Raw genomic sequence first — 20,648 nt, forward strand, 5'->3', positions numbered from 1 at the left:
CGCATTCACCACAAGGCCACCACCCAAGTAACCGCGAGGCACTAAATAGCGGCATTAAATCAGCATTATATTGGCATTTAATACCAGCAAATAATGCTTCAAAACATTAAATCAGCACTTTTCCCTTGAGAAATATTTCAAGTGGCGCACAGTGATGCCGATTTAATGCCTCACCGAAAGCGCGAACAAAAAAAACTGCTTTATCGACGTCAAGGCTGGGGGAAAAAAAAGGACAGCTAGCTGCTCAACAAACTTGGTGGTGGGCCTCCTTTGTTTTTTTTTCTCTTGTTGCGTTTCATGTGTGAGTGTGACACTTTGATGTTATTCTTGCCTTTTTCTCGTCGATCCCCAGGATGCGCGCCAGCCAACTGATGTATTCTGAAATGAGTGTTTGTTTTGAAAGTTTTAATCGATGTGGTTGATGCATCGAACATTAAGGAAGACTTTCTCTCTGCTGTTTCGAGTTTCTGGTTCATGAGAAAAACCCGTTGTCATTTTGTTGGACGAAAATTATTGCTGAGTCACTCAGCAAATTGCGGCAATCCAGTCAAGTACAGTACAATCAATTACGGAAGGCTTGGAGTTAATAGGGACAAGTTATGGCTAACGGCTAACCTAAACTGTTTTTCCGAGGAGTGCTTGGTCCACGGTTGGCAAAATTTCACAAAGTGTATCAGACTTCCGGAAAGCATTTTTTTGCTTGCGAGAAAAGTCATTCAATTTACCAGAGAACTTTTGATAATGTCCTTTGTGCTATGGGCGTATGTTTTGAAAAATTTGGCTTAATTACAGGCTGCAGTTTTCCACAAAAAAAAAAATAAACAAAAAAAAAAACACTTCAGTCAGCGGGAATTGAACCCAGTTCACGCAAAAATAAAACTGTTGCACGCTGGGGGAAATGCGCCTTAGCCCGCACGCTTATTGGAACAGTACAACGGGAGAAGGATAAAAGTCAATAAGAGCGTGGCTGGCTGAAATGTTTCCCGTATGGATGGGTTACTTTGTTGATAAACATCAAATGCTTTGAAGCACATTTTCAAGGTCGTAAATGGTGATTTAATGCCAGTTGTAATGCTGCAAAGTTTTGGTACTTTGAGGCATTCGCAAAGCTTATTTACTACTTCAAAGCAATCGAGTGCTGATTTAGTACTGAATAAATACTTCAATTTAGTGCTTGTGGTTACTTGGGCACTTGGGTGTGTCAGCGGCCGCGGCGGTTGGTTTCACGCTACGAAGGGAAAAACATCTCTTTTTTTTTGCTGTGTTTCAAATTCTACGCGCGATTATGTGTGTTCTACTCTTGCTCTCTCTCTCTCTCTCTCTCTCTCTCTCTCTCTCTCTCTCTCTCTCTCTCTCTCTCTCTCTCTCTCTCTCTCTCTCTCTCTCTCTCTCTCTCTCTCTCTCTCTCTCTCTCTCTCTCTCTCTCTCTCTCTCGGTCATACAACATTTCTGTACGGGGCTGCTGATATGAGGAAGAAAAATAACTGCACTTTTACCGCATTTGTTTTGAATATGCTGTTTCACAATACGGTTCGCCAGATTTTAGTACGGTGTGTGTCGAGAGTAGTGAAGAGAAAACGCGGCCATTATATTAATATTATTCAAACGATCTTAAGCCGCAAAAAATGGCAAAAGACTTTGCGAATGACACACGCGGCCTCAACCGCGGATTGAAATAGCACGAGAGGGGAGTGTGAAAGTAAAGAGGAAGGGAGAAAGGAGAAAAGCAAGAAGAACACTGCCAGCATGCAAATAAGAGACATAATAATAAAAAACCAAAGCGAAAAAAACTCTCTCGAACGTGTTTGTTGAGCCAGAGAAATGGAGAAAAACAACCAACGGGAAGAAATTGGCACCGAGTGTGAGCTGGAACTTGAAAAAAAAAACGTAAACAAAGTTGAAAGTATACGCTAAAAGAGTTGCAAAATGTGACAGGAGAGATTTTAAGAATGTGTACAGCTACGAAAAAGAAAACGGTTTAGCGTACAAATTCAAAACAACCTCGCCGCGAACGTACGCGGTTGTAGTATGGCAAGTTGTTTGGGTTTGAAGTGGAACAGTTAAAATAAGTGGTAGTTTTGTTCACGGATTAGTTGGCATTATAAACGTTTTGAGACGCTTCCATTTGGCTTCTACAGTCGACTCTCTGGCTGTCGATCTTCTCGATATCAATAATTCTCCATCTATCGATGAATTCTTCAGTCCCTTCAGTCTGCATACTTCAATTATCTTCATTCCTCGATATTTTCCCTTGCTTGAAGGATCTCTTCCTCGACGGTCCCTTGGATTCTGTTTGCTTTAAAAATCTCTTCCGGTTGTCAATAATTTCACTTTCTCATGGCTTGCATAGACATTTTTCTTGGCAAAACGAAGCTTTGAAGGGTGTTTGACATTAGTTTGTTTTTGTTTGATGGACGTTGCCATGATTCTCTCCCATAGCTGGGTATCAAGAAAAAAATATTTTCAATCGAGTCTTCATTTTGCATCGTTCTGTAAACTGATGATTCTCTTCCTCGACGGTCCCTTGGATATTGACAACCAGAGAGTCGACTGTATTTTTTAAACAATTCCATAAGTTTTTATTCTTCTGTTTATTCGACATTTCCGTATCAATATCTCATGAGCAACTCTCTACGAAATCTGCCGATTTCGACCATTTTTATTTTTTGTATTTTTTGAATTGGCTCAAACTTTGTGGGGGCCTTCCCTATGACCAAATAAGCTATTTTGTGTCATTGGTTCATCCATACAAGTCTCCATACAATTTTGGCAGCTGTCCATACGAAAATGGTACGTAAATATTCAAACAGCTGTAACTTTTGAGTGAATTATCTGATCAATTTGGTGTCTTCGGCAAAGTTGTAGGTATTGTGCAGGACTATTGAGAAAAGAATAGGTACACGAAAAAAAATTGCAGATAATTTAATTTTTAATTTTTTAAACGTATTTTTTAATGTAAAATTGAATTTCCAATCGAAAATATGTTTTAGCATTTTCAATTTCAATTCGGTTTTATTGGTGAATTATCAATATACAATGAGTTCTTTTGGAATACATAACAGAGTTTTGGAGTTCCTTTCAGCTGTGTGTTACATTATAATCCATTTCGGAACAACTGTTGCTTGTCGTTAAGGGGTTACCGAAAGTAAGAAAAAGATAGGAAAAAAAACTTACTAAAATTGCAAGGGAAAGGGGATAGAAATAGAGAAAACTTAAAACTAGATCACAATTTTTTTTATCCTTTATAGATGTGCTTAATCATCAGCTCCCCGAGGGCCAGAAATTGCTCCGCCTTGTTACGGCAGGTCCGAAACCGCGTCATCATCTCCCCCGCGAGAGCAAAGAACTCCGGCAGGGTAAAGAGATCTTCCCCGGTGACTCCTTGCTGGGTCGCATCGCCGCTACCGGCAGCGACCACGCTTGCAAACGACCGCCCCCATCCAGGAGGGAACGCTGGGTTGTCCGCTGGAACCGTACGCTGGCCAGCTGCAGGAACGGCTGCGCTCGTACTTCGCTGAGGAGGATGGGACGCTGCTGCTTTCTTCTTCCTCTTTTCCTGCTCCTCGAGGTAGGACTTGCGCGCGACGCATCCGCGGTAATTACCGGTATGGTTACCGCCGCAGTTCGCGCACTTTACGCGCGACTTGGTTTGTTCTGCGTTTTCCCCCAAGTCCGCCTTTCGTGGCAGTGCGCACACCTCCGAGAGGTGTGACTCACCGCACTTCACGCAGCGAGGTCGGAGGTTGCAGTTCCGCGAGCCGTGGCCGAATTTCTAGCATCGGTGACATTGCGCTGCGTCCGTCGGATTATTTGAGTAAAACCGCCAGTTTATCCAAAAACCGTCCAACGCCTTAGTCCGCCGCAGGTCTTGAAGTTTGACGGTGCCGCGATCGAATTACAACAGGTACCTACAGTGTGTGTGAACCTGTGACGGTTGTCTTCCGCGAGAGGACTTTTATGTCTCGCGGCGTTATTCCGACACCCGAGAGGTGCTCCTTGAGGACGGAGGTCGGGCGGTCTTGGTACCCCTGCAAGACGATCTTAACAGCGGTCTTTTGTACGGGGTCGAATGTGTAGAACTTGAAGTTTTTACGCTTCAATTTCTCCACAACCAGGTCGAAGTTCTTTTGGTCAAACGTGAACACTTGCACTGACGATTTACCTATTTTGAGGCAGTACACGAGGCCTTCCAGCTGCTCGTCAACATCGTCCGCCAAAGTGTCCAAAACAAAAATTGGTGGTGGTCGTCGTTCCTTTGGAGTAATAACTTTTTTTGGCGTCGGCACTTTTTTCCGTGCACGACCATCGTCGTCGTCGTCGTCGGTTGTGCTACCGTCGGTGTTGTTGTAGCTGCTTTCCTCGTCACTCAGCCTCGCAAATTTGTTACTGGTGGGAATGTTGGCGGATGTTGAAGCGCCATCGGTCGACGGATTGCCGGAAGTAGCTGAACGGAGCCTAATAGGGCTGCGATCCTGGACGCGGTAATTAGCGTGTAATAATTTCGGGTCGAATCCTTTGGCGCACACACTCCCCGGCGCGATGGCGGACGACGCGGTGTTGGTTTGTTTACCTTTTTGCACACGGCCGGTAGACGAACTTCGCGGGTTTTTCGAGGCCGCACTCGAACTGCCACGGCCACGGCCGGCCCTTGGCATGCTGTTGGAGCATACTCGCGGCTAATCACGGTAAATTACGGCGAAAAATTTCGAAAAAAAAGATGGAGCACTGAGCACTTGACTGCTGCTTGCACTCGTGCGTACACGGAGGTGATATGTTTTAGCATAAAATTTAGATTTTTTCCAAAAATCACTTTTTTTCAAAAAATCATAACTCGACGGCAGATTTCTTGACCATGTTTCTCTACGGCTCAAAAGTTGCGGGTTTTTGTCTCCTAAAACATATCAAAAAATCTCGAAAATCAAAAAAATACGTATTTTGGGAAATTGAGTTTTTGAGAAAAAAAAAGTTGATTTAAAAAATTTGCAATTTTTTTTCCGTGTACCAATTTTTTTCTCAACAGTCCTCAACATAATTTACAACTTTGCCGAAGACACCAAATTGATCTGAAAATTCACTCAAAAGTTACCATGGGGTTCAAGGGGATGGTCTGGAGAACAATTCCTCTGAAGGGTGCAAGATGATTCGAGACCTCTAGTCTTGCCTAGAAGGAGATTCATTCCGGCGTCACCGAAATGTCTATGCTCCCAGGAAAATGTATGGGGAAAAAACAAAGCACACTAAGAAGGCTGCCTCGATTAGAGGACGCCACATGTCAATCAGCCACCACGTGGCAGGATGATTTCTCCAAATTTGGCTTTTCAAGTGGTTTTGTCCATGTTATAATATTTTATTTAGTCAGATATATGTGCAAAAACACTTTATAAACGCCAAATATCATTTTGAACCTAAATTTACAGATTCTCATTTGTCACGCTAGGTTAAAGTCACGTTAATAAAATAAACAACAACATTTGTCACGTGGTGGCTGATTGACATGTGGCGTCCTCTAATCGAGGCAGCCTTCTTAGTGTGCTTTGATTTTTCCCCATACATTTTCCTGGGAGCATAGAAATTTCGGTGACGCCGGAATGAATCTGCTTCTAGGCAAGACCAAAGGTCTCGGATCATCTTGCACCCTTCAGAGGAATTGTTCCCCAGACCATCCCCTTGAACCCCATGGTATGCAAAAATCGTCATTTCGTCAGCTGTGTGCTATCTTGTGACATAGACCATTTTGGTCGAAAATGAGTTAATGATGACGTTTTGCTATACTTAACAAACACTACAAGATGCTTAAACCCGATTTTGGAAACTCGCTTCCGTTTCCCGGATATCGCAATACACACTTGTGACATAGACCAATTTATCATCAAAACGATCGTGCACACTTGTGACACGTCATTGTTGGAAAATGTGGAAAATTTGTCTTGTCTTTCACAAATTTATGTTGATACACACTTTCTAAAAGCAATACAATCTTTTGTTTTTGAAAATATACTGATTAAGTCGGTTAAACTATTGATTTATGTCTATTTTAGTTTGTATGGGAATTCTGTGCACACTTGTGACACGTAGTACAATTTTACTTTCGAAACACACTTGTGACACGTGCTTTTCAGATTTTAGTTGAAACTTGGAGCGTTTGTTAAGCGATAGTATCACAGAACATTGTGTATGCAAATAAAGTGTGCTTATCACAAAAACTTAAAACACGCCTCGTTCAAATAGCGATAGTAGTAGTAGCATCGTTAGTGACGACGCTAGCCAGTTAGAGTAGCTCTTGTTGTTGTGTTATTCGACGTCGTCGTCGTCGCGTAGTGAATAAACAAAGCATGACCTCTTTTCGCAAATCCCTTTCTCCTCGTTCGATGCGAGAGTGGCTCCCTCCACCCACCGGTGATCCTCGCTCCTCTCTTCGAGAGCCCAGCCTCTTGATCTGACTCTCTGCTTGGGCCAGATGTGTGTAGGATTCGCTCTCTCCTTCTCTTTCTCTCACACACTATCCTGTGTGCGCGCGCGCGTATTTGCTTGCGGTTCTTCTTCTTGTGATCGTGCTCCGCACACATAAAAACAGCTCCCCTCTGACTTGGCTTAAGCCGGAGGAGCATACTCGCGTGATTGAGGGAGCGAGAGCAGGAGTTTGTGGCGTAGCGTCATCGACAAAATTTGAATTTTTGACCGTTGGAGCGTAAAACCGAAGCGGCTTCGCTTGGCTTGGAGCGCGTCATTTTTGGGGCCTTGCATCCTTCTTCTCCTTCTGTTCCTCTTGGGCAAGGGCGTCACTGTTGTGCTCACTTTGTTTTACAGGGTAGCATACGGACGAGTACAGGACTGAATTTCTTTTATTTTGAATTCTTCAGCACGTGGCTTGTTTTGTTTGTTTTATTATCTTGTTTTCTTTTCAAAAAATCAAGCGGTTCACAGGTTGAAATTTGTGTTTGAAAGTGACTAGCTTGATTTAAGTTTTAATCACTTATTACCATATTTCAGTTAACTTGGGAGCTCTCAGAATATTTTGAATACACTACAGATTCGATTATCTGTACAGTTTCCGAAATCTTGGTACAGTCTTGACTCGATTTTTTTTACCCTTGATTATCCAAAGTTTCGATTATCCGAAGTTCGATTATCCGAAGATATGTATGGGACTTCGGATAAATGAATATTGAGTTATTCGAATTTGATGTTGAGATATGGCCGCTGAAAATCCAAAAAGATAAACGGAATGTGATGATATTTTGCTTATAGTCAATATTTATTATTTTTTTTTATTATCTGTAACCGTTGGTTCCAATCCTGATGAATATAAGCTTCGCCACAACACTTTATTTCCCATATTCACCACATTACACTCTACGCCAGTTGCGAAGGGGCGAAGCTTATAGTGTGAACGAGGCTGATGCCCATCATTTTCCTGTGGGGTAGCATGGCGGTGCCCACTTACGTCAAACGGAAATTGGTGGGAAATCATGAGCTGCATTGTTAATTTGATTTGGTTAACCGCGGTGGATTTTCTTGAAATAATTCGAACTGTCAAGAATCCACCAAAGGATCTACCGGTGGATACTTTTCTACCACAGTTTTTTGTGTGATCAATGTGGTAGATGTTTTGGTGGATTTTTGACAGTTCGAATTATTTCAAGAAAATCCACCGCGGTTAACCAAATCAAATTAACAAAAGCCCTATGGACTCGGGAATCAACAAGAGAGCGCGATTTGGGGAAAATCGGCCTCTTTTAATCAGGCGTCCGAGCAGTTCGGATGTGCTCCAGCGGAGGGTAGCCAATCGCCCTCGCCATCGTCGGAACCCGGAGGTTCCGAGAGCACCCGCTCCGTCTCGGATTGGTCGGCCTAGGCTTTGTAAGTCGCGTTGCGCATCTGCCTACGTCTAAACGTAAAAGGACCCCAACCCGTCGTCTGGCGCCTCCCCGCGCCATAACCATCAAGGACGACCACCCTCAGGCCGCTGGCCTTCAACGTAAAGGAGGGACCCCTCTCGGCGAGCCCAAATCGGTGGACTCCGGGGCTTGCCGATTAGTCAAGGAGGGAAGACGCCTGCCCGTTGGAGCCAGCAACGCCCGCTGGTCGTCCATCAATCCAGAACCGGCACGAAGCCGTAGAATCGAGCCGCCTACGAATGTCGGCGAACGAAGCTGCATCCGGCAACCGAAAGACCGGACGAACGCAGCCAGGAACAAGCCGCCGCAGCCAGCAAACACCCACCCCCCCTAAAGGGCCGTCGCCGCAGAGTCGAGGCTGGAAGCCACTCTGCCGGCCCGAACGTCGCCGGCGCGCGATCCTCAGCTGAGTTTGCGCGGTAAGAATAGCCCCTGAACGACCCACACTGACATTCCCACACACCACTTCCAACTTCCCAAAGATCCCGCAATAAAGTGCTGTGAAAAAGTTTAAATTCGTGGTTTTCCTGATTGTCCGTCACCTCCCCTGAATCACCTAGTAGCAATGCCGACCCTGGGATTACTCGGTCTGAGTCTCTTGCTCTGTGCTGGCCAAGCTAATAGTTTCATATCGTATATGTAAATCGGAACATGCTTTCGTTTTTTTTATTGATTGTTTTTTTTGATAAGCTTAAAATTAGCCAACATTTAGAAAATTTGGAGGGATTAATGTAATCTATTGGATTCTGTGCCATCCTGTTGGAAAATTTTATGAACTTTTAAAGAAACAACTTACAATCCACGATTTACGAACATATGATACAAACTTGCAAGTTATAATGATATTCATAAAACCATTACTACAGAACACAATGCAACATATAAAGGTCACAGCTAACAGAAAAAAAAGATTAGCAACATGTGAAATATCAAAGTTTATTGGCAATCACTCAACCTTTAACAGAATGCTTCATTCCAAACACTTCGACAAAAACACACTACACAGCCCAGCCGATATGCACGAGGCTCGAAAAGGTCAGCCACGCGATGCATATCTAATAAATCAAAATTAGCATGTCTCAAAATTTGTTCCGAAACTTATTCCGTCTGTGCTCCTTCACTGCGTTTTCTGTTTTTTTTTTCTGTTTCGAAGTTGCTTTCGCCTTCGCTCCTTCGCCAAATCCAGTAGCTTCCAGCAATGTTCCTCGAACAAACAAACATCCTTGTCCGATATAAAATAAATGATATTGTTGCTGGTGTTATTCATCCCCTTGTTATTATTGTTATTATTTGCTCCTCTTCGGTTGGGTTCGTTTCGTTTCATCAGATCATCTCGCGTTTCTCTCTCTCTCTCTTTTCTTCTCCTTTTCTTCTCGACCAAAAAAAATGGGGTTTTCTGATTATTATAAAACCAACCTGTGCCAGCCAAAATGCACCATAAATTAAGAGGCAACATCGAGAAGCAACCAAAAAGAAGAAGACCACAAATCCTGAAGGACTCGAAACGAATCCCCTTGGGCCACGACAAGACAAGCAGAAGTTCACATAGGAAGCGAACGAAACAAAACCACACGAGAAGAATAACAACATTATGAACCATAAAATTTAACTTACTGGTATTACACCTCCCGTTTTTTCTCTCTCTCTCTCTCTCTCTCTCTCTCTCTCTCTCTCTCGATGTATACCACAAGTAGAGAGAATTGTACGTACGATCCTACGGCATCACCAGTAGCAGCAGCATCAACAGGATGAGATCAGGAAGATCAACGCAGAAGGAACAGCAGTAGCATTATCCGAACAGTAACATGGTTGAAACCCGAAAACATGCAACAATATGAAACGAGAGTTGGGGCCAACGGAAGCTATTGGGTAGACGAACATATACTTTTAAAACTTTATATGAAATATTTCGATAAAATTAAGAAAATTTATAGCAAAAAATTAGCAGCAACATTATTCCTGTTCAGGTTGTCATTAAAAAAAATCACATATGAACTACAATTTTTGGATTGATTTAAGCAACATTCAGTAAGGACGATCAACATTTTTTTGTGTTTTTTTCATTTAAATTACAAGCCTAGGTTTCAACATTTGGATGAAAAAAAGTGTTTAAAAATGCGTTTTACACGCGTCCAGTTGCATTCCAATAATTGCTTTTAAAATATCGAGGTATTGAGGGAAATATATTTTTCGCGAAAAAAAAAACTTTTAGTGGGACTGTAGTTTGGTATTTTATGAAAATTTAAAATGTTTTCAAAGGAGTTCAAACATGCGAAATATGATCATAAACGCAACAAAATGCATTTTTACTGGTTTTCGGTTGATTAAACTTTAATTTTCATTAAAATTTTGAAGTTTTTCGCAAAAATATTTGTTGTGCCCCCTGATTATTCAAGCCGACTTTGAAGGGGGGCGACATAAACTTTGAAAAATATTTGCAACGGTCTTATTCAAAAACAATAAAAAAGCACAACAAATAATAACAGTGCTTATTGTACTAAACCCCAGAAGTTTTTTTTTAAACTGAAACTGAAATTTATCAAAGTTTGAGCTTTCTTTCATAGTTTTCTGGTTAATTGAGAGAGGTTTACGTGATACCTTAAAAAAAGAGAATCAAACTGCTAAATCTCCCCTACAATGTTGATAGTAATATTTGGTGTTCGATTTCCCAGACATAAGCTTTTCATTATTTACTTATCACACAAATGGTTAGCAAAATTATAGGATTTTACTGATTTTGTATTTTCTAGAAATTTTAGATATAGATTGACAAATATGTGTCTCAAGGTGTTTAACAATATATCGTCTGTTGTGTGCTATCTTGTGACAACGACCATTTAGTACTATTCGAGAAAATCGATTTTTAAATGTGACGATAAATATTTTCAAAACTATGAATGATAGAGCCAAACTTTTTGAAGCAATCGATTCATATACTATCGCTTAACAAACGCTCCAAGTTTCAACTAATTTGGTTACACCAGTTAACCCTCTAATGCCCAAATTTTGTTTTCGAATATTTTATTTTTCCTGTGTTCAGGATGTAATTTTGAGCAACATTTGTTCTACTAAAAACTTTACTTCTCTTGTTTTATTTTTTTCTTGTTTCATTTTTAGTATTTTAATTTGCATTTATCTTGTTAAGTTTATGTTTGTTTTCGGTAGTATTTGGCCTATTCTACAACCTCCTATCATTACATTTTGCCTATCTAATTTTTTCATGTTTTTACAGTAACATTTTCAATTTGTTGCATGTTTTTCACATTTTCTGCCATAAAATGGCACCATTATCATTTAAATTGTAAATAAATGCGTAGAGGCATAGTCTGGGGCACTAGAAAATTTACTGCATACTTCTTTTTACTTAAAGTATAGGAAATGTTAGTAAAAAACACAGCCAAAGTTGACTCCTAAAAATATGACATATTTAAAAACATTGGCGAAGTCACATTAAACAAGTAAAACTTCCAATGAATGCATTTTCTAAAATTTTAAGAGTTCTTCTTTCCAATGCTTTTCGAAGATCAAAAATTGGTTGAAAAATGGATTTTTGGCGATTTTTTAAATCGAAGCCCGTCTAAAGGCGGGGTTGGGTTGTAGAGGGTTAAAAGATACATTCAATTATATAATCAAAAATCTGAAAAGCACGTGTCACAACTTGTGACTCACAAGTGTGTTTCGAAAGTAAAATTGTACTACGTGTCACAAGTGCGCACAGAATTCCCATACAAACTTAAAAAGGCTCAAATCAATAGTTTAACCGACTTAATCATTATATTTTCAAAATTAGAAGATTGCATTGCCTTTAGAAAATGTGTATGAACATAAATTTGTGAAAAACAAGAACAATTTTCCACATTTTCCAACAACATTTATGACGTGTCACAAGTGTGCAGGATCATTTTGATGATAAATTGGTCTATGTCACAAGTGTGTATTGCGATATCCGGGAAACGAAAGCGAGTTCCCAAAATTGGGTTAAAGCATCTTGTAGTGTTTGTTAAGTATAGCAAAACGTCATCGTTGACTCATTTTCGACCAAAATGGTCTATGCCACAAGATAGCACACAGCAGACGATATGCTCAGGGAGACTGCATTAAATTTCTAGGATAAAGCAATTGAGTGAAATACAAAACAAATTTGATCTGTAAAATGTTTTTTAAAGTTTTCTTTAAGGTTCTTCACCTAACCTGTTCGAAGGTTATGTCTGGTCCAATCTGTTGCCAATTTAATTCCCTATCTAACTTGTTGATTTGTTCACCATTTCCTACTTGTGCTTTTAACTCAACTGCATCGCAAACATGGCAGCAATTTTATTGCATTTCGTTTTTTTAGCTTCTTAACGAGGTTGTCTGAGGGTCACTGGAGTCGTTGTTAAAGCCAAGCAAAAAAAATCTCAACGATGCACTTCAACAGTCAAACTGACTTGCAAAAAAAAAAGACTGCATCTAAAATGATTGACACTGAACAGCGAAAATGCTTGACTCATGCCCCATAGCCAAGCCGTAAAACCGAGTTGAAGGTGCCTTCCCGCGCGCGAAACAGCATCAACGCACGCGGCTAAAAAGAATGGAGGTCGGATTTTTGCGCCAAAAAATTGGCGCGCTTTTTCGACAGTTGTTCTACCTGTCCGGCCGCGAGTTGCATCGAGTACCTGTTGTTGTGTTTTGCGCTGGATTTTTTTTATTGTTGTTGAATTCATCTCCGATAGTGTGGGCAGCATAAGATCGAGCGGGGTTGGAAAAAAATAAAGAGTCAAACTAACAATGAAGAACTGACATGGCAAATGCAGCACGCGGCAAAAAACGGGAGATTCACGCAAAGCACATGAAAAAAAAAAGTGGAAATTTCGATTATTATTTTAAGTTTTTCCCTCTAATTTTCTAAAGATTGTTTATGAAAAGTGCAGTGCTTCTTGGGACGCGCAGTCCTGTTTTTTCGTGATAATTTTCGTCTCTTTTGTGTCGCTCTTTGTGTGCATGGGGTGATTGGTTTTATGTGAATAGTTTTTAGGTGATTGGGTTTTATTTTTTTATGTTATCTTCTTTCTCTTCATTTCCTCAGTTTGAATTGCGATGCCTTTCCGTCGGGTCGTGTTTTTTTCGCGTTCGTCGTCGGTGTGTTTTTCGTTTTTTTTTTTCGCGTGCGTGTTTGTGTGTAAAGGTGCGGCTGGCTCTGGTTGTCATCGATGACAATTGAGCCAGTCTGATTTGCGATGCCTTTCGGTCGGGTCGCAGGGTTTTTTCGCGTTCGTCGTCGGTGTGCAATAACAACAAAACCTTATCATACCATTTCAGCTCGATAAACATCGTAACTCGTCGTTCGCTTCGTTAATCAGTACCCCACTAAACATGAATCATGTATAACTCGTAGAAACATCTCAATTAAAAGTCAGACTGTTAAATCCTTCATCATGTAATTACCAACAATTTTGGTTCTATCTTTCCACAGCCGGCTGTCTAAGATTAAACCATTTCAATTAAAAGTTAACAACCGATAAACGGGAAATGTCTCATCCGCAGCATCCGATTGCTTGCCTTGAGAATAAAACATAATACCTTTCAACAAACACTATGATTTTGGGTCGCATCATCATCTTCTATGATGAATCCTGACCAAATACCCTATCCTACTAACAAATTTTCAGGTTCCTGGCGCTTGTGGGGTGTAAGCACAGAGTAAATCAGCTGCCCTAGTAGCAACCTGCGCTAACTAACATTCCCGTCCCTTAAAATCGAGGTCTACAAACTGACATGGCGGGCGCCGTTGGTGGCCAATGACTGTTACCTATTCGCAACTGATTTAGCTTTAGCAATCATGGTGTTTTATCTTTTCAGCGCATTCATACATGCTGTTGATAAGGGAAACACCACTAGATCGTCGAAGCATATAATCAGTAGTGCTGAAAGGATATTACGGTTCTGTTCAGCAACGGAGGGGCAACCATGGGTGATCTCTCATGCTCATGCTCATGCTCTAATTTTCTAAAGATTGTTTATTTGAAGTTCTCTACTCGCACTAGTTTGAGTGAATTTCAGTATTTATTTTTCAAGTTGTCAGATGCGTAGCATAGTGTCAACGTTTTCTGGTAAACATTTTTCACCGTGCATCCTAGCAGGATAAGGCATGGCATAATCGCAGCATTACGCTCGCTTTCCAACCCGAGTCTGGACCGACCTGTTAAAAGACGACAACCTCAGCCCAGCTCAGCAAAGGGTACCAGGAGTGGGTATAACAAAATAACGAGAAAAGAAATTAAAGAAACAAATTATTTTTTATTGCTCGTATAATGCGAAGGTACAGTTGGCAAATCTGTTTTCGCGTCGCGAATCGTCGTAATTTCTTCGGGATATTTTTTTCCTAAAGGAGTGAGGATCGACTGGTTTTTGGGAGGAAAGATGCAAGATTTTTCGTCCTTTTTTCTCTCTAAGAGCTTCGCAGTCTTCTTGTCGAACCACGTTTGCATTCAAAAGCTGCCAAAATCTTCATCTTCAATCATTTATTTTCGAGGAATTGTGGTTTGTGCGAACGTGCGGGATATCTTTTTTCAGCCCCTTGTCTTGGCCGTGGAACACTTGCCAGTTGCCACTTTTGCCAGTAGTGTTTTTTTTTCGTTCTTTCTGGAAGCCAATTTGCGTTTCATTATCTGCTGGTAGACACCAAGGATACGCCCGAAGATCGAATATCGTGATCGGCTTTGTGGCTGGGTGAAGGTTGAAAACCGCATGAATTTTAGACACGAGCTAAAATTAAGTGAAAAGGGTACTGTTTTCAAGCTTTCTAGATTAATGTTGGCATTTGTTACCCTCTATTGCCAAGTTTAAATGCGATGATTGTGTAGTTCTGTCCGTTTCGCAAATTGTTTCATAAATGGCATTTAATGCTAACGTTTAATGTTTTATCGCGTCTGTTCAAGCCCTAGCCGTGCTTTGAATGTGTAGATTAGCGTGTTCCAAAATACAGAGTTGATAAAACTTCAAAGTCCCTTAGACGAAAATCTTCGGCGGAAAATTTACAAGAGGCATCTGTGAGAATACAGATGGAATTTTTTTTGTGTGTTCAATACCGAGGGAAAAGATTGAAAAAAGGTTTTAATGTTTGGACAAATTTTGAAGGGGGTGAGTGGTGACATAAACTTTGAAAAATATTTTCAACGGCCATAGGCTAATTGTTTCCTAAATATCGTTGAATAATAAATGAAATTTAATGAGTAACAATTTAAAAACTCACGACACAACATTTTTAAAACCTGACTCTTAAAAAGTGCATATTTTAAAATGATCAGCAGTTGGTTGCAGCTTTCTCAGATATGAATTACCCTAACATACATTTGAACAACAACATTTGAATAAATATTCATTAAGTTGGTAAGTCTTTGAAAATCACAATCAAAATCGAGTAAAATTAGAACATTGTTTTATCGAAGAATTACAAGATCATTTTTATTTATTTCCGTAGAATAACTGGAATCATAATGAATACGAGATTTGTCAAAGAATTGTTCAAATTGCCCCCAAACGCAAATTTATCCCATATGCTAATAATTTTTCCATACACTCATATTTGTCCCACCAGCAACATGAGATATTTTGCAATGTAAATTTTTGTGGTTATTTTACTAATATGGTATGATGAACTCAAACAACAACAAATAACAAAAGATTGATATTGCTTGATTTTCTTAAAACTTTATGAGAAAGGATATATTTAGGTCCGAATAACAAAAATGACAATTTTTTACAGGAGACAAATACGCATTAATGGGTAGCTAAGATTGTCTTAATCAGGGGTGCTCAAAGTTTTTGGATGCCGGGCCAAATTTGAAACTCAAATTAGCTTGCGGGCCAAATGTACAATATAGTTAATTTAAAAAAATAAATTTCGTTATTTTAATTTAAATGACTAAAAATTACATCAATAAGTTGAAGTTTATTAAAATTTCTGTTATATTTTGAAATTTTTTGCTATTTGAAAATAATACAAAACAAAAAATTACAGTTTTAATCAGTTTTATTGTTTTAATAGTTCTGGTAAAAAATGGGAATAAGTTGAATGTGCTTGTGTATTTATGGAAATTGCATGTATTCTATTGAAAATAGTGACATAAAATCTGATAAAAATGTGTTTATCTTTAAATTAAGTGTAACAAATGAAAAATCGTTGCAAAATTACTGTCCAACTATTAGTCCTCTGCAAATATTTATAAAAGTTTTTGTGAGCGCAAATAAAAGCAAAAAAATATGTAAAAATTTAAATGATATGCCAGAATTTCAACAATTAACATTCAATATTAACGAAAAAAAATGTGCGGTGCATTGCCGAACATTTTGAAAGACAGCAGCCTCATTCCTTCGATTTCAACAATAATTTCTGCCTGAATCAGATCGTAGCCAAGCATTCGTTTCGTTATTCGTTATCCAACTTTTATGAGTTTGAATCCCAAGGTGGAAAAAAGGATTCTAAGTACAAAGTAAGTCAGATTTGAACGTTTCATAAATCATTTCCGGAAATGTTTGATGAATGTTTTCTTGAATATCACTAAATATTTTTGCTCACATTGTAACTATAAGATAATATTTGTATCGTATAAAAAGGATCACAATATGGATAAACCATTAGTTTTGGATCAACAAAAATAAAAAATAGCATAAAAAGGTTTTTAATAAACATTCATTTAAAAAATATAAATAAATCATTATACAAATGATCAAAGGGCCAATTTACATGATCATTCAAAATGGGTCCGCGGGCCACAAAAAATCACCTCGCGGGCCACATTTGGCCCGCGGGCCATACTTTGGTCACCCCTGGTCTAAATTCATAAAGGGACCATCCATAAACCATGTGGACACTTTTTTGGGAATCTGTTACCCCCCCCCCCCCCTTCCCCGTGGACAATTATTCATACAAAAAAAACTTTTTTGTATGGATTGTGGACAATCGCCCCCCCCACCCCCCTAAAGTGTCCACGTGGTTTATGGATGGTCCCATACATGAATTGTTGAATTCTAGGGCGTCCAATTTCCTTGGTTTTAAATTTCCCGGGAAACGGGAAAATTATTTTTTCAATTTCGAGAATTCCCGGGATCCCGGTAAATTTTCTAAACAGTCATAAAATATTTTTTTTCATTATATTTGTTTTGATTTCCAAGCCTAAAATCATAGAATTAGCTCATTACTATTTATTGGTGATAATCTGAACTTGAAAGAATATTTTGTTCTTTGTTGTGCTTTGAATTTAAAATGCACCAAAATTTCTAATCCAATGTGATTCAAATTAAATAATCTATAAATATATGTTTTTAAGTTTTCATATAACATGACTAAAATATCAAAAAAATAGAATCTCTTAAATTTTGTAATGTAACAAAAATAAAAGACAACAAATAAAATGATATCAGTCAAAATAAAATTACAGATAAGCTTAGACTTTCATGTTTTAAATAAAAAATATTTTGCAAATTATCTTCAAATAACTACCGCCAACTTAGGAAAATCGGGACTACAGTCTGATACTCGGTGTACTAGTAATATTTTTGTCCTGTTTTAACCGAAATTAATAAAAAATCAAAACATTATGCAAAAAAAAAAAACTAAAACAGCTGTCTTAATTTAAAAAAAAATGTCCTGATTTTAGGCATTTTGCGGATATGCAAACTAAAGTTTCAACAATTTTCCCTTATAAGCCAAGTGAATGCTTATATATTCTGACTTTTATTTTATTTTTTATCAATTTCTAAGTATTCAACTGTTCATCTGTTTCCACAACAAAATCTTAAGTTTCAGACCAAAATTTGATTTTTTTAAACTTCGGGAAATCTCGGGACAAAACATAAAAATTCCCGGGATGGACGCACTATTGAATTCTTTCTGGACTGACAATCCAAAGGTTGTCAGTTTGAATCCCGGGGTGGATGGGAGCCTATGTGTAAAAAGAGGTTTGGGCATAACCGTTTCAAGTCTTCGGGCACCTAGTTTCGAGTAGGAATCTCGCTATAGAGAACGGTAATGCTGTTTAAGAAACAATTTGATTTGATTTGATTTTTAAATTCTTTTATTACTTCGAAGTAAATAATTTAAAAATTTGTTCAGATTTAACTTTTTCTAAATATTTTTAATCGAAATCGAAAAAATTCTAAAGAAAGTCCAACCAACAATATCGGGATCTGCAGCGGAGGAAAAAATCAAAACAAAAAGATGGAAAAGATCGCGTACTCCGAATTACACTCCCGTCGTCGTCGTCGTAGTAAAAAGGGTCGTCCAGAGCCGATCGTCCGGTGCTGATCGTGATGATGACGATGTTGCGCGCGCGAGAGCATAACAAATGGAAGAAGAAGAAGACGATGACGAAGGGAGATCGGTCCACGGCACCAAGCATAAAAGGCTTCATCATGTCCTGGCACATGGACGTGAACAAACGGTGGTGTGTGTGTGTGTGTGTGTGTGTGTTTGAGTGTGCAGTTGAGTGGGTAATGAAATGAAGAATATCGGACGCGAGATAAGAAGAACGAAAAGAAAGAAGAAAAAACAACAAAACGGGACGACGCAAAGAAGGAGAGCATAAACATGATATTTGATTTTTAAGTTGCACGTGTTCAATTCCAATAAAAAAGGGGTTTTTATAGGGTTTTGTTCCTTACTATTGGAAAGGTCTGTCACAAGAGAAGTATTGCATTACAGAAAGTGCTCAATTTCTTATTAGAAAGATCAATTCTTATCAAGTAAGGTTTATGGGGCTCATTCAAATATTATTATTAAAATTTTGGGAGAAGGGTTCTATGGATCATTTCATGTAAAGCAACACATCGCCTCCAAGATTTTATCTCATTCCTCAGGATTCCATTACCCAGAATTCTATTCACTAGAATGCCATTCCCCAGAATAGAGCGTTCTCCAGAAAATTGTTTTTAGTTTTTAATCATTGCTTGATTTTTTCAGGTTATTTTACCTTTAAACCGTTTGGAAGGCGTAAATCAGATTTTCATACAAACGCTCTGTCATAAACTTGAAAACAAATTCTAATTTATACCTGCTAGGACACCCGGATCGCGTGATCACTCTACGTGACCATACGAGTCGGAGTACAGCTCCAGAAGGGACACAAGGCTGGAAGAAGAAATCAAACAGTTGATAAGAAATAAATGGACAGCCGAGCGCGCAGTTGGACACGATCGCGCCAAAAGTTGTGTCCCGTCCACGGCTGTGTCCAACGGGCCAAGACCCAAGAAAACCCAAGAAGACTGGAGAGACGAGGCAAGGGCCTTAGACGCAGCAGCACAACAAAAGCACAACAAACGGGTCCACGATGCTGGGGACGCTTCGAGATGCTGTCCGCGTGACGCTCTGCGCGGACCATGGTTAGGTTGTTTGACAACAGAGAAGTTCTTTGGAAATTTGGAAGTTTAGAAGTTTTAAGTTTAAAATTTGTAAAAAAATATGTTTGTAGTCTTCGACAAGATTTGAGACTTTTTTTGACTGATGATTCATAATTTTTAATTTGCAAAAAGATTTATATAAACTTACACAAAACATTTTTTTTCCTGAGAACTGTTCAAAAAGAGTTTACGGAGCGAAGATTTGAGGCTTGGAGGATGGACGCCCGAAACCTGTTCCAAACTTTATCTTTCAAGCGCGTCATTTGCTCTTCGCGTTCTTGGCAGTAGCTTCTCGAACTGTGATTTGACTCCCCCGTTCCTCTCCTCATCCGGAGGTTTCCCCACCACCACCACCACAAAAGTTGTTTATGTATTCGCGAAACCACGTTGAGGCTCTTTCCTGAAACCGGTCCTGACGGTTTGGTCGTCAGGTTCAGAGTTTTTGGCGCGCTCAGGTCGTATTTATTGTTTTCTGTTTTGGTCGCTTGGTTTTGCAAATGCAAATCATCGTCGTCGTCGACGTTTCGCGCTCGCATCGTTTTTATTTTCTTTTTTTTTTCGCTTTTTAAGTTCGCGAATCGCGCGCCAAGAACGCGTAGAAACAGTTTTGGCGCGAGTTTGAAATTGGACCCGCGGTTTTCTTCGGGGGTGATTTTTAAGGCGACTAAGCTGTTTTCCAGCATAAATCCCTTGGCATTTGCTAAGCGTCTTATGGTTTTAAAGCAGAAGGTCATTTGATCGAAGACAATAGAATGATTTAAAAACAGAGATTCATCATTTTTAGTTTTTTTTTTGCTGCAGCGCAAAATTTCTTTTTGATGCTGTGTTTAATATTTGGTTAGGTGGGAAAAGTTATCCCGTAGATGGTTATCCCGGGAATAATTTATAGCGCTATGGCGGCCATCTTTATGGCATGCGGGATAACTTGTCATGGTTATCCCAGGAACAATTTTTAAGAGAGATTCCAAAACTTAAAAAAAAAACGAACAATTAACATTACCTGGACATGTTTCTTGGCAAAATTTATTGCCCTACATTCCTGGAGTATGAAAATTTGGATGTGAATGAAAAAAATTCCAGGAATATTGTAACATCATCATTCAAATATTCCATAAATTTGAAAATCCTTCTAGGATGGGACTCTGGGTCATTTCCTGGACATGTATTTAGGCAAAACTTGTTGCCCTATATTCCTTGATCATAAAAATATAACTTGGCATAAGGCCATGTGGAGGAAAAAAATTCCAGAAATATTTGAACTTCAAATATTTTAATTCAAATATTCCATAAATTTGAAAATCCTTCTAGGATGGGACTCTGGGTCATTTCCTGGACAAGTATTTAGGCAAAACTTGTTGCCCTACATTCCTTGAT

Source organism: Culex pipiens, chromosome 1 (assembly GCF_016801865.2).
Source record: "Culex pipiens pallens isolate TS chromosome 1, TS_CPP_V2, whole genome shotgun sequence".
Classification (NCBI taxonomy): Eukaryota; Metazoa; Arthropoda; class Insecta; order Diptera; family Culicidae; genus Culex; species Culex pipiens.